The following is a 12,276-nucleotide window of genomic DNA, read 5'->3' on the forward strand; positions in this document are numbered from 1 at the left end:
TTAACAGTAAAATGATAAGCATGAAGATGTAAAATAGGACATCAAAATCACGAGATGTGGGAGAGAGAAGTATAAAAATGTAGATCTTTTAGACTGTATTTGAACTTGTATGACTATCAGTTTAAAGCAAGTAGACATAGTTATGGGTCAACACACTTGAACTCCGTGGTACCCACAAATCAAAAACATACAATAGATTCAGAAAAGCCAAAAAGAAAGGAACTCAAGCATACTACAAAAGAAAATCAAACTATAAAAGAAAATTTTCAAACCACAAAGGAAAAACAAAGAAGATATGAACAAAGAACTACAAAAACGACTGGAAAACAAAGTTTAAAATGGCAATAACCACATACCTATCAACAATTATTTTAAATGTCAATGGACTAAATGCTCCAATCAAAAGACATAGGGTGGCAGATTGGATAAAAAAAACAAGGACCTACAATATGCTGCCTAGAAGAGACTCAACTTCAGGGTGAAAGACACACAGAAAGTGAGGAGATGGAAAAATATTTCATGAAAATGGAAACAACAAGAAAGTGGGGGTAGCAATACTCATATCAGACAAAAAGACTTTAAAACAAACACTATAAAGAAGGACAGGGGCTTCCCTGGTGGCACAGTGGTTGAGAGTCTGCCTGCCGATGCAGGGGACACAGGTTTGCGCCCCGGTCCGGGAAGATCCCACATGCCACGCAGTGGCTAGGCCCATGAGCCATGGCCACTGAGTCTGTGCGTCCGGAGTCTGTGCTCCACAAAGGGAGAGCCACACAGTGAGAGGCCCATGTACCGCAAAAAAAAAAAAAAAAAAAAAAAAGGACAAATAAGTGCATTATATAATAAAGGGATCAATACAAGAAGAAGATATTACACTCGCTAACATATATGCACCCAATACAGGAGCACCTAAATACATAAAACAAATGCTAACAGACATAAAGGGAGAAATGGACAATAATATAATAATAGTAGGAAACTTTAACACCCCACTGATATCAATGGACAGATCATCCAGAAAAATCAATAAAGCAACAGAGATCCTAAATGACACAACAGACAATTTAGACTTGATGTCTACACTACAGCACAACCAAAACAACAGAATACACATTCTTATCAAGTATTCATGGAACTTTCTCAAGAAGAGGCCACATACCAGGTCACAAAACAAGCCACAACAAATTTAAGACAGAAATTATTTAAAGCAACTTTTCTCACCACAACAGTGTGAAATTAGAAATCAATCACAGAAAGGAAAATGGGAAAATAATGAACACATGGAGATGAAACAACATGCTACTAAAAACCCAATGGGTCGGGCTTCCCTGGTGGCACAGTGGTTGAGAGTCCACCTACCGATGCAGGGGACACGGGTTCGTGCCCTGGTCCGGGAGGATCCCACATGCCACAGAGCGGCTAAGCCCGTGAGCCATGGCCACTGAGCCTGCGCGTCTGGAGCCTGTGCTCCACAACGGAAGAGGCCACAACAGTGAGAGGCCCGCATACCACAGAAAAAAAAAAAAAAAACCCAATGGGTCAATGAAGAAACAAAAGAAGGATTCAGAAAAAATCAAGGCAAACAAAAATGAAATCACAGCCTACTAAATCTATGGGATACAGCAAAAGCAGTTGTTAAGAGGGAAGTTCACAATGATATGGGCCTTCCTCAAGAAAGAAGAAAGATCTCAAACAACCTAATCTACCACCAAAAAGAATTTGAAAAAAAAAAAAAAAACCCAAAGTCAGCAGAAGAAAGGAAATAAAGATCAGAGAGGAGATAGAGATGAAAAACAATAATAGAAGAGATCAATAAAACTAAGAGCTGGTTTTTGAAAAAGAAACAAAAATTAACAAACCTCTAGCCAGGCTCACCAAGAAGAAAAGCGAGAGGACCCAAACAAACAAAATAAGAAATGAAAGAGGAGAAACAATAACTGACTCTACATAAATACAAAAATATCATAAGAGAATACTATGAAGTTATGTTCCAACAAGTTGGACAACTTAGAAGAAATTGACAAGTTTCTAGAAACAGATCCTGCCAAAACAGAGTCAAGAAGAAACAGATAATTTGAACAGACTGATCACTAGAAGTGAAACAGAACCTGTAATTTTAAAAAACTTCCTCAAAACAAAAGTCCAGGACCAGACAGCTTCACTGCTGAACTCTACCAAACATGTAAAGAACTTATAGGTAATCCTGCTCAAACTGTTCCAAAAAATTGAAGAGGTGGGGACACTCCCAAAGGCATTCTATGAAGCCACCATCACACTTATACAGAAACCAGACAAGACACTACAATAAAAGAAAATTACAGGCCACTATCTTTGATGAACATAGAAGAAAAAACCTTAACAAAATTTAGCAAATCAAATCTGACAATACATAAAAAATAGCATACACCACGATCAAGCTGGATTGATTACAGGGTTGCAAGGAAGGTTCAATATATGCAAATCAATATGATGCACAACATTAACAAATAGTAAAGCCACATGATCATTTCAATAGACATAGAAAAGGCATTTGATAAAATTCAACATTCATTCATGATAAAAATGCTCACAAAAGTGGGCATAGAGGGAACATATCTCAACATAACAAAATCCATCTATAACAAACCCACTGCCAACATAATACTCAGTGATGAAAAGTTGAAAGCCTCCCTGATAAATTCAGGAATGAGACAAGGATACTCACTCTCACCACTTCTATTCAACATAGTATTGGAATTCCTAGCCACAGCAGTCAGACAAGAAAAAAAAAGGTATACAAATTGGAAGAAGTTAAACTGTCACTATTTGCAGATAATATGATACCTGATATAGAGAACTGTAAAGTCTGCACACAAAAACTGTTAGAATAAATGAATTCAGCAAGATAGGAGGATACAAGATTAATACACAGAAATCTGTTGCACTTCTTGTTTTTGTTTCGTTTTGTTTTGCGGTATGCGGGCCTCTCACTGTTGTGGCCTCTCCCATTGCGGAGCACAGGCTCCGGACGTGCAGGCTCAATGGCCATGGCTCACAGGCCTAGCCACTCCGCGGCATGTGGGATCTTCCCGGACTGGGACACGAACCCATGTCCCCTGCATCGGCAGGCGGACTCTCAACCACTGCACCACCAGGGAAGCCCCTGTTGCACTTCTTTACACCAACAAAATATAAGTTAAAAAAAATCCCAAAGTTGCATCAAAAAAAAAAAACTAGTAATAAACTTAACCAAGGAGGTGAAAAATCTATACACTGAAAACTATAAAACATTGATAAAGGAAATTGAAGAAGATTCAAAGAAATGAAAGATATCCCATGCTCTTGGATTGGAAGAATATTGTTAAAATGGCCATACTACTCAAAGCAATCTACAGACTTGATAACCCTATCAAAATACCCATGACATTTTCCAAAAAAATTAGAACAAACAATCCTAAAATTTATATGGAACCACAAAAGACTCAGGATTGCCAAAGCAATCCTGAGGATAAAGAACAAAGTTGGCGGGCTTACCTGGTGGCACAGTGGTTGAGAGTCTGCCTGCCGATGCAGGGGACACGGGTTCGTGCCCCGGTCCGGGAAGATCCCACATGTCGCGGAGCCGCTGGGCCCGTGAGCCATGGCTGCTGAGCCTGTGCATCCGGAGCCTGTGTTCCACAACAGGAGAGGCCACAACAGTGAAAGGCCCACATACCACAAAAAAAAAAAAAAAAAGAACAAAGTTGGAGGCATAACCCTTCCAGACTTCAGACTATACTACAAAGTGACAGTAATCAAAACAGCATGGTACTGACACAAAAACAGACATATAGATCAATGATACAGAATAGAGAGCCCAGAAATAAACTCATGCACCTACAGTCAATTAATCTATGACAAAGGAGACAAAAACATACAAGGGAAAAAAGACAGTCTCTTCAACAAGTGGTGTTGGGAAAGCTGAACAGTTACATGTAAATCAACAAAATCTGAACATTCCCTCACACCATATACAAAAATAAACTAAAAATGGTTTGAAGTCCTAAATATAAGACATAACACTGTAAAACTGCTAGAAGAGAACACAGGTAAAACATTCCTGGACATAAATGTAGTAAAAGAAAAGAAGAAATAAGCAAATGGGAACTAATCAAACTTAAAAGCATTTGCACAGGGGGCTTCCCTGGTGGCGCAGTGGTTGAGAGTCTGCCTGCCAGTGCAGGGGACACGGGTTCGTGCCCCGGTCTGGGAGGATCCCACGTGCCACGGAGCGGCTGGCCCTGTGGGCCATGGCCACAGAGCCTGCACATCAGGAGCCTGTGCTCCACAATGGGAGAGGCCGCAGCAGTGGGAGCCCACGTACCACAAAAAAAAAAAAAAAAAAAAAAAAAGAGCATTTGCACAGCAAAGGAAACAAACAACAAAATGAAAAGACAACCTACAGAATGGTAGAAAATATTTGCAAATGATGCAACTAACAAGGGTTAATGTCCAAACTATACAAACAGCTCATACAACTAAACATCAAAAAAAAAAAAAAGTCAAAAAATGGTAAGAACTGGGTTGGACCTACCTGATGATCTGGAGAGTCTGCAGGAGAAGCAGGAGGCAACTGCAGCTCAACCTCAGAACATAGACACTGTAGGCAGCAGTTGTTGGGAGCTCCTTCTACCACATGGACAATGATACTAGCAAGCACCATTGTGGAATCCTCCTCTAGCTCATTAGCACAAAGACACGGTCCCACCCAACAGCCTGTAGGTGTTCAGTGCTGGGATGTCTGAGGCCAAGCAACTAATGAGTGGGTTCACAGCCCCACTCATCAGGGACTGGCTGCCTTAAGATCCCCTGAGCCCGCAACCACCTCTAGATATGACCCTGCCACCTCTAGACATGACCCTGCCACCTCCCAGAGGGCCCAGGATACAGCTCCACCCACCAGTGAGCAGGCACCAGTCCAAGAATACCCTGGGCCCAAGCCCTGCCCTTAAGGGAGCCTGTTCTAGCCTCTGGACCAACCTCACCCACCAGGGGGCAGACACCAGACTCAAGAAACCCAGAATCCTACAGCCTGTGGACCCAGCCTGCCCATCAGCAGGCCAGATTCTGTCCTGAGACTAGCTGGGCCCTGGCCCTGCCCACTAGCAGGCCAACAAGCTTTAGGAAACCCTGAACCCCAGACCCAACTGTATCAGAAACTACCCTGCCCCACTAGCAATCCAACACCAACTCTGGGGTCCCTGGGTTTTGCAACCAGACTCCAGGACCTGGCTCTAACCCCAGAACTTGGCTTCACCCACCAGTGGGTAGGCAACACCCTGAGTCTTCCAGACTCTGACTCAGCCCAGCAGTGAGCCGGCATAAGACCTGGAGCCCCCTGGGGTTCCATAGTCAGCTTCTTCATGTCCTGGTCCCACCAACCAGTGGCTGGCAGCCTCTGGACAAGGTAAGGCCTGGCAATCAACCTGACCAGGGGCCAACCAACCCTACCAGAATCCCATATAGTCAGCCCACCACAACAGAAAGACCCCTGAAGCCCTCATAGATGAAGCCTCTAGAGCCTATAGTTTGGGTTATGAGCAGGTAATATGCTACCTGGAGGCATAGTATGTCTCCTACAAAAGACCACTTCTCCAAGGTAGGGAAATATAACCAACCTACCAGATATATAAAAATAAAAACAGCAACTTAGGCAAAATGAGGGGACAGAGAAACAGGTTCCAAACAAAGAAACATGGTCCAAACAAAGGAACATGTTCCAAACAAAGGAACAAGATAAAACCCCAGAAGAACTAAGTGAAGTGGAGATAGGCAATCCACCCTAGGAGGAGTTCAGGACAGTGATCGTAAAGATGATCAAAGGACTCAGAGAAGAATGGATACACAGAGTGAGAAGTTAGTTTTTAACAAAGAGTTACAAAATATAAAGAACAACCAAATGAAGAATACAATAATTGAAATAAAAATACACTAGAAGAAATGAACAGTAAACTAAATGATACAAAGGAGTGGATCAGCTGGAGAACAGTAATGGAAATCACTAATGCTGAACAGAAAAAAGAATGAAAAGAAATGAGGACAGTTTAACAGACCTCTGGGACAACAGCCAGTACACTAATATTCACATTATAGGGGTCCCAGAAGGAGAAGAGGAAAAGGTGCTGATAACTTATTTGAAGACATAATAGCTGAAAACTTCCCTAACCTGGGAAAGGAAACAGTCACCCAAGTCCAGGAAGTGCAGAGAGCCCCATGCAGGATTAACCCAGAGAGAAACAGACCAAGACAAATTAATTTTGTCATTTTAATTACACACAGAGAATATTAAAAGCAGCAAAGGAAAAGCAACAAACAACATACAAGGGAACTCCCAAAAGGCTATCAGCTTACTTTTCAACAGAAACACTGCAGACAGAAGGGAGGGGCACAATATACTTAAAGTGATGAAAGGGAACAACATACTACCAAGAATATTCTACCCAGCAAGGCTCTCCAGATTTGATGATGAGATCAAAAGTTTTACAAACAAGCAAAAGCTAAGAGTTCCGCACCACCAAACCAGCTTTACAACAAATGTTAAAGGAACTTCTCTAGGCAAAAAAGAAAAGGACACAACTAAAAACAAGAAAATTACAAAATGAAAAAGTTCACTGGTAAAGGTAAACATACAGTAACAGGTAGGAAATTATCCATGCACAAAACTAGTGGAAGGTTAAAAGACAAAAGTAGTAAAATCATCTATATCCACAATAAGAAGTTAAAGGACACACAAAATAATTAGATGTAAAATGTGATATCAAAAACAGTAATCATGAGGGGAGGACAATACAAATGCAGGGTTTTTAAAATGCATTGGAAATTAAGAGATCAGCAACTTTAAAAAATCACGTATATACATTGCTATATAAAAACCCCATAGCAACCACAAACCAAAAATCTGTAATATATATAGACACAAAAAGAAAAAGGAATCTAAACATAACACTAAAGATAGTCAACAAAATCACAAGAGAACAAAAGAAGAAAGGGGAAAAAGACCTATAAAAACAATCCCTTAATAAACTGGCAATAAAAACATACATACAATAAATACCTTCAATATAAATGGAGTTAATGCTCCAATCAAAAGGCACAGAGTGGCTGAATGGTTACAAAAACAAGACCCATATATATGCTGCCTACAAGAGACTTACTTCAGATCTAAAGATAAACACAGACTGAAAGCAACAGGATGGGGAAAAGTATTCCACGCAAATGGAAATCAAAAGAAAGCTGGGGTAGCAATACGTATATCAGACAAAATAGACTTTAAAGTAAAGACTGTTACAAGAGACAAAGGAGGATATTATATAATGATGAAGGGATCAACCCAAAAGAAGATATAATAATTGTAAATATATATGCACCCAACATAGGAGCACCTAAAAACATAAAGCAAATATTAACATATATAAGGGGGAGATATACAATAACACAATAGTGGGGGACTTAACACCCCACTTACGTCAATAGACAAATCATTCAGACAAAAAAATCAATAAAGAAACACTGGCTTTAAATGACACCTTAGACCAAATGGACTTAACTGACATATATAGAGAATTTCATCTGAAAGCAGCAGAATACACATTTCTTTTCAAGTGTACCTGGAACATTCTCCAGAACAGATCACATGTTAGGCCACAAAAGAAGCACTGGTAAATTTACGAAAATTGAAATCTTATCAAGCATCTTTTCTGACCATAACTCTGTGAGATTATAAATCAACTACAAGAAAAAAACTGCAAAAAGCACAAATACATGGAGGCTAACCAATATGCTACTAAATAACCAATGGCTCACAGAAGAAATCAAAGAAGAAATCAAAAAATACCTGGAGATAAAAGAAAATGAAAACACAATCCAAAACCTATGAGATGCAGCAAAAGCAGTTCTAAGTGGAAAGATTATAAGTGATACAAGCTTACTTCAGGAAACAAGAAAAATCTCAAATAAACAATCTAACCTTACTCCTAAAGGAACTAAAGAAAGAAGAACAAACAAAACCCAAAGTTAGCAGAAGGAAAGAAATCATAAAGCTCAGAGCAGAAGTTAATGAAATAGAGACTAAAAAAACAACTGAAAAGGTCAATGAAACTAAAAGCTGGTTCTTTGAAAAGATAAACAAAGTTGACAAACTTTAGCCAGACTCATCAAGAAAAAAAGAGAGGGGCCAAATCAAAATCAAGAATGAAAAAGGAGAAGTTACAATGGACACCACAGAAATACAAAGGATCATAAGAGACTACTAAGAACAACAATACACCAATAAAATGGACAACCTAGAAGAAATGGACAAATTTTTAGAAACGGATAATCTCTCAAGACTGAACCAGGAAGAAATAAAAAATATGAACAGACCAATTACCAGCCCTGAAATTGAATCAGTAATTTAAAAACTCCCAACAAACGAAAGTCCAGGACTAGATGTCTTCAGAGTTGAATTCTACCAAACATTTAGAGAAGAGTTAACACCTATCCTTCTGAAAATCTTCCCAAAAAAATGCAGAAGGAACAATTCTGAACTCATTCTATGAGGCCACAATCACCCTGATAACAAAACCAGACAAAGATATCACAAAATAAAGAACATTACAGGCCAATATCACTGATGAACGTAGATGCAAAAACCCTCAACAAAATACTAGCAAACTAAATCCAACAATACATTACAAGGATCATATACCATGAATAAGCAGGATTCATCCAAAGGAAGCAAGGATTTTTCAATATCTGCAAACCAATATGATATACCACATCAACAAATTGAAGAATAAAACCCATAAATCATCTCAATAGATGCAGAAAAGCTCTTGACAAAATTCAACATCCATTTAAGATAAAACTCTCCAGAAAATGGGCACAGAGGGAGCATACCTCAACATAATAATGACCACATATGACAAACACACAGCTGACATCATACTCCGTGATGAAAAGCTGAAAGCATTCCCTCTAAGATCAGAAACAAGACAAAGATGCCCACTCTCACCACTTTTATTCAACATAGTATTTGAAGTCCTACCCACAGCAATCAGACAAGAAAAAAATAAAACGAATTCAAACTGGAAAGAAAGAAGTAACTGTCACTGTTTGCAGATGACATGAAACTATACATAGAAAACCCTGAAGATGCCACCAGAAAACTACTAGAGCTCATCAGTGAATTCAGTAATGTTGCAGGATACAAAATTGATACACAGAAATCCATTCCATTTCTACACAATAGCAACAAAGTATCAGAAAAAGAAATTAAGGAAATAATCCCATTTACCATTGCATCAAAAAGCATAAAATACCTAGGAATAAACGTACCTAAGGAGGTAAAAGACCTGTACTCAAACTATAAGACACTGATGAAAGAAACTGAAAATGACACAGATAGAAAGATATACCATGTTCAGGGATTGGAAGAATTAATATTCTTAAAATGACCATACTACCCAAGGCAATCTACAGATTTAATGCAATCTCTATCAAAATACCAATGACATTTTCTACAGAACTAGAACAAACAATTTTAAAATTTGCATGGAACACAAAAGACCCTGAATTGCCAAACCAATCTTGAGAAAGGAGGACAGAGCTGGAGGAATCATGCTCCCTGACCTCAGACTATACTACAAAGCTATAGTAATCAAAACAGTATGGGGCTTCCCTGGTGGCGCAGTGGTTGAGAGTCCGCCTGCCGATGCAGGGGACACGGGATCGTGCCCCAGTCTGGGAGCATCCCACATGCCGCAGAGCGGCTGGGCCCGTGAGCCATGGCCACTGAGCCTGCGCGTCTAGAGCCTGTGCTCCGCAACGGGAGAGGCCACAGCCGTGAGAGGCCCACGTACAGCAAAAAAAAAAAAAAAAAAACCAGTATGATACTGGCAAAAAAACAGACACGTAGATCAATGGAACACAACACAGAGCCCAGAAATAAACCCACACACTTATGGTCAATCTATGATAAATGAGGCAAGAATATACAATGGAGAAAAAACATTCTCTTCAACAAGTGGTGCTGGGAAAACTGACCAGCTGTATGTAAAAGAATTAAATTAAAACATTCTTTAACACCATATACAAAAATGAACTCAACATGGATTAAACACATAAATGTTAAGACTGTAAACCATAAAAATCCTAGAAGAAACCATAGGCAGAATACTCTGACCTAAATCTTAGCAATATTTTTTTGGATCTGTCTCCTAAAGCAAAGGAAATAAAAGCAAAATTTAAAAATGTTACCTAATTAGACTTAAAAGCTTTTGCACAGTAAAGGAAACCATTGACAAAACAAAAAGGTAACCTACTTAATGGGAGAAAATATTTGCTAATGAAATGAGTGATAAGGGCTTTATACCCAAAATATATAAACAGCTCATACAGCTCAACATCAAAAAAAAACAACCCAATTAAAAAATGGGCAGAAGACATGAATAGACATTTTTCCAAATGAAAATGAAAAGATGCTCAACATCATTACAAGAAATGCAAGTCAAAACCACAATAAGATATCACCTCACACCTGGTAGAATGGCTATCATCAAAAAGAACACAAATAACAAATGTTGGTGAGAAGGTAGAGAAAAGGGAACCCTTGTACACTGTTGGTTGGTCCAGCCACTGTGGAAAACAGTTTGACAGTTTCTCAAAAAACTAAAAATAGAACTACCATAGGACCCAATAATTCCACTCCTGGGTATATATCCAAAAAATATATATATATAAAAAACACTAATTCAAAAAGATACATGCACCCCAATGTTCACAGCAGCATTATTTACAATTGCCAAGATACGGAAGCAAGCTATGTGTCCATCAACTGATAAATGGATAAGAAAAATGTCTGTATATATATATATATATATATATATATATATATACACACACACAATGGAATACTATTCAGCCATAAAAACAAGGCTGGAGAGGATGTGGAGAAATGGGAACCCTGGTACACTGTTGGTGGGAGTGTAAATTAGTGTGACCACTGTGGAAAACACTATGGAGTTTCCTTAAAAAACTAAAAATAGAGCTACCATATCATCCAGCAATCCCACTCCTGGGTATATGTCTGGAAAAAATGAAAACTCTAATTTGAAAAGATACATGTTCTCCAATGTTCACAGAAGCACTATTTATAATAGCCAAGACATGGAAACAACCCAACTGCCCATTAACTGACAACTGACTTCAGATGTGACACACGCGCACACACACACACCCCCACAGTGGCATATTACTCAGCCATAAAAAAAAGAAATACTGCCATTTGCAGCAACATGGATGGACCTAGAGAATATTATACTTAGTGAAGTTAAACAGAAGAAGACAAATATTATATGATATCACTTATACATGGAATCTAAATAATACAGATGAATCTATATACAAAACAGAAACGTAGAGGACAAACGAACAAACTTATGGTTACCAAAGTAAGGGAAGGGTCATATTAGGAGTGTGGGATAAACAGATGCAAACTACTGTACACAAAATAGATAATCAACAAGGGTTTAATGTATAACACAGGGAACTATATTCAATATCTTGCAATAACCTGTGATAGAAAATAGTCTGAAAATACATATAATATACACATTATACTCACTTTGCTGTACATCTGAAACACAGTATTGAAAATCAGCTAAACTCCAATTAAAAGAAAAAAAACTATGAGGTAGATAGATACATGATAAATATTGATATATAACACATTGGAATACAGCCTCAGTAAAAAAAATACTGCCAACATGAATGGAGGTGGAAGACATTACACTAAGCAAAGAAAGGCAGACACATAAAGAGAAGTACTGCATGAACTCACTTACATGTAAAATCTAAAATAGTCAAACTCACAGAAGCAGAGAGTCCAGTGGTAGTTTTCCAGGGGCTGGGGGTGGAGAAATATGATTATGTTGGTGAAAGGGTACAAAGTTCCAGTTATGCAAGATGAATAATTTCTGGAGATCTGATGTACAGCATAGTGACAATAGTTAATACTATATTGTATACTTGTAATTTATTGAGGATTAAATCCCCTTCCCACCACCACACACAAAATGGTAACTATGTAGACACACACAAAATGGTAACTATGTAGAAGTAATATATATGTATATGAAATATATATGTATCGACTGAAGAAAATGCACTACCTAAAAGTTGTGAGTTATGTTTTATGCTGGGACCTTACTGAGGACTATAGCTCGGGAGGCAGACCCTCAGATAGCTCTAAGGAACTGTTCTGGAGAGGTAAGGGAGGAG

The sequence above is a fragment of the Globicephala melas genome, chromosome 3 (assembly GCF_963455315.2).
Source record: "Globicephala melas chromosome 3, mGloMel1.2, whole genome shotgun sequence".
Classification (NCBI taxonomy): Eukaryota; Metazoa; Chordata; class Mammalia; order Artiodactyla; family Delphinidae; genus Globicephala; species Globicephala melas.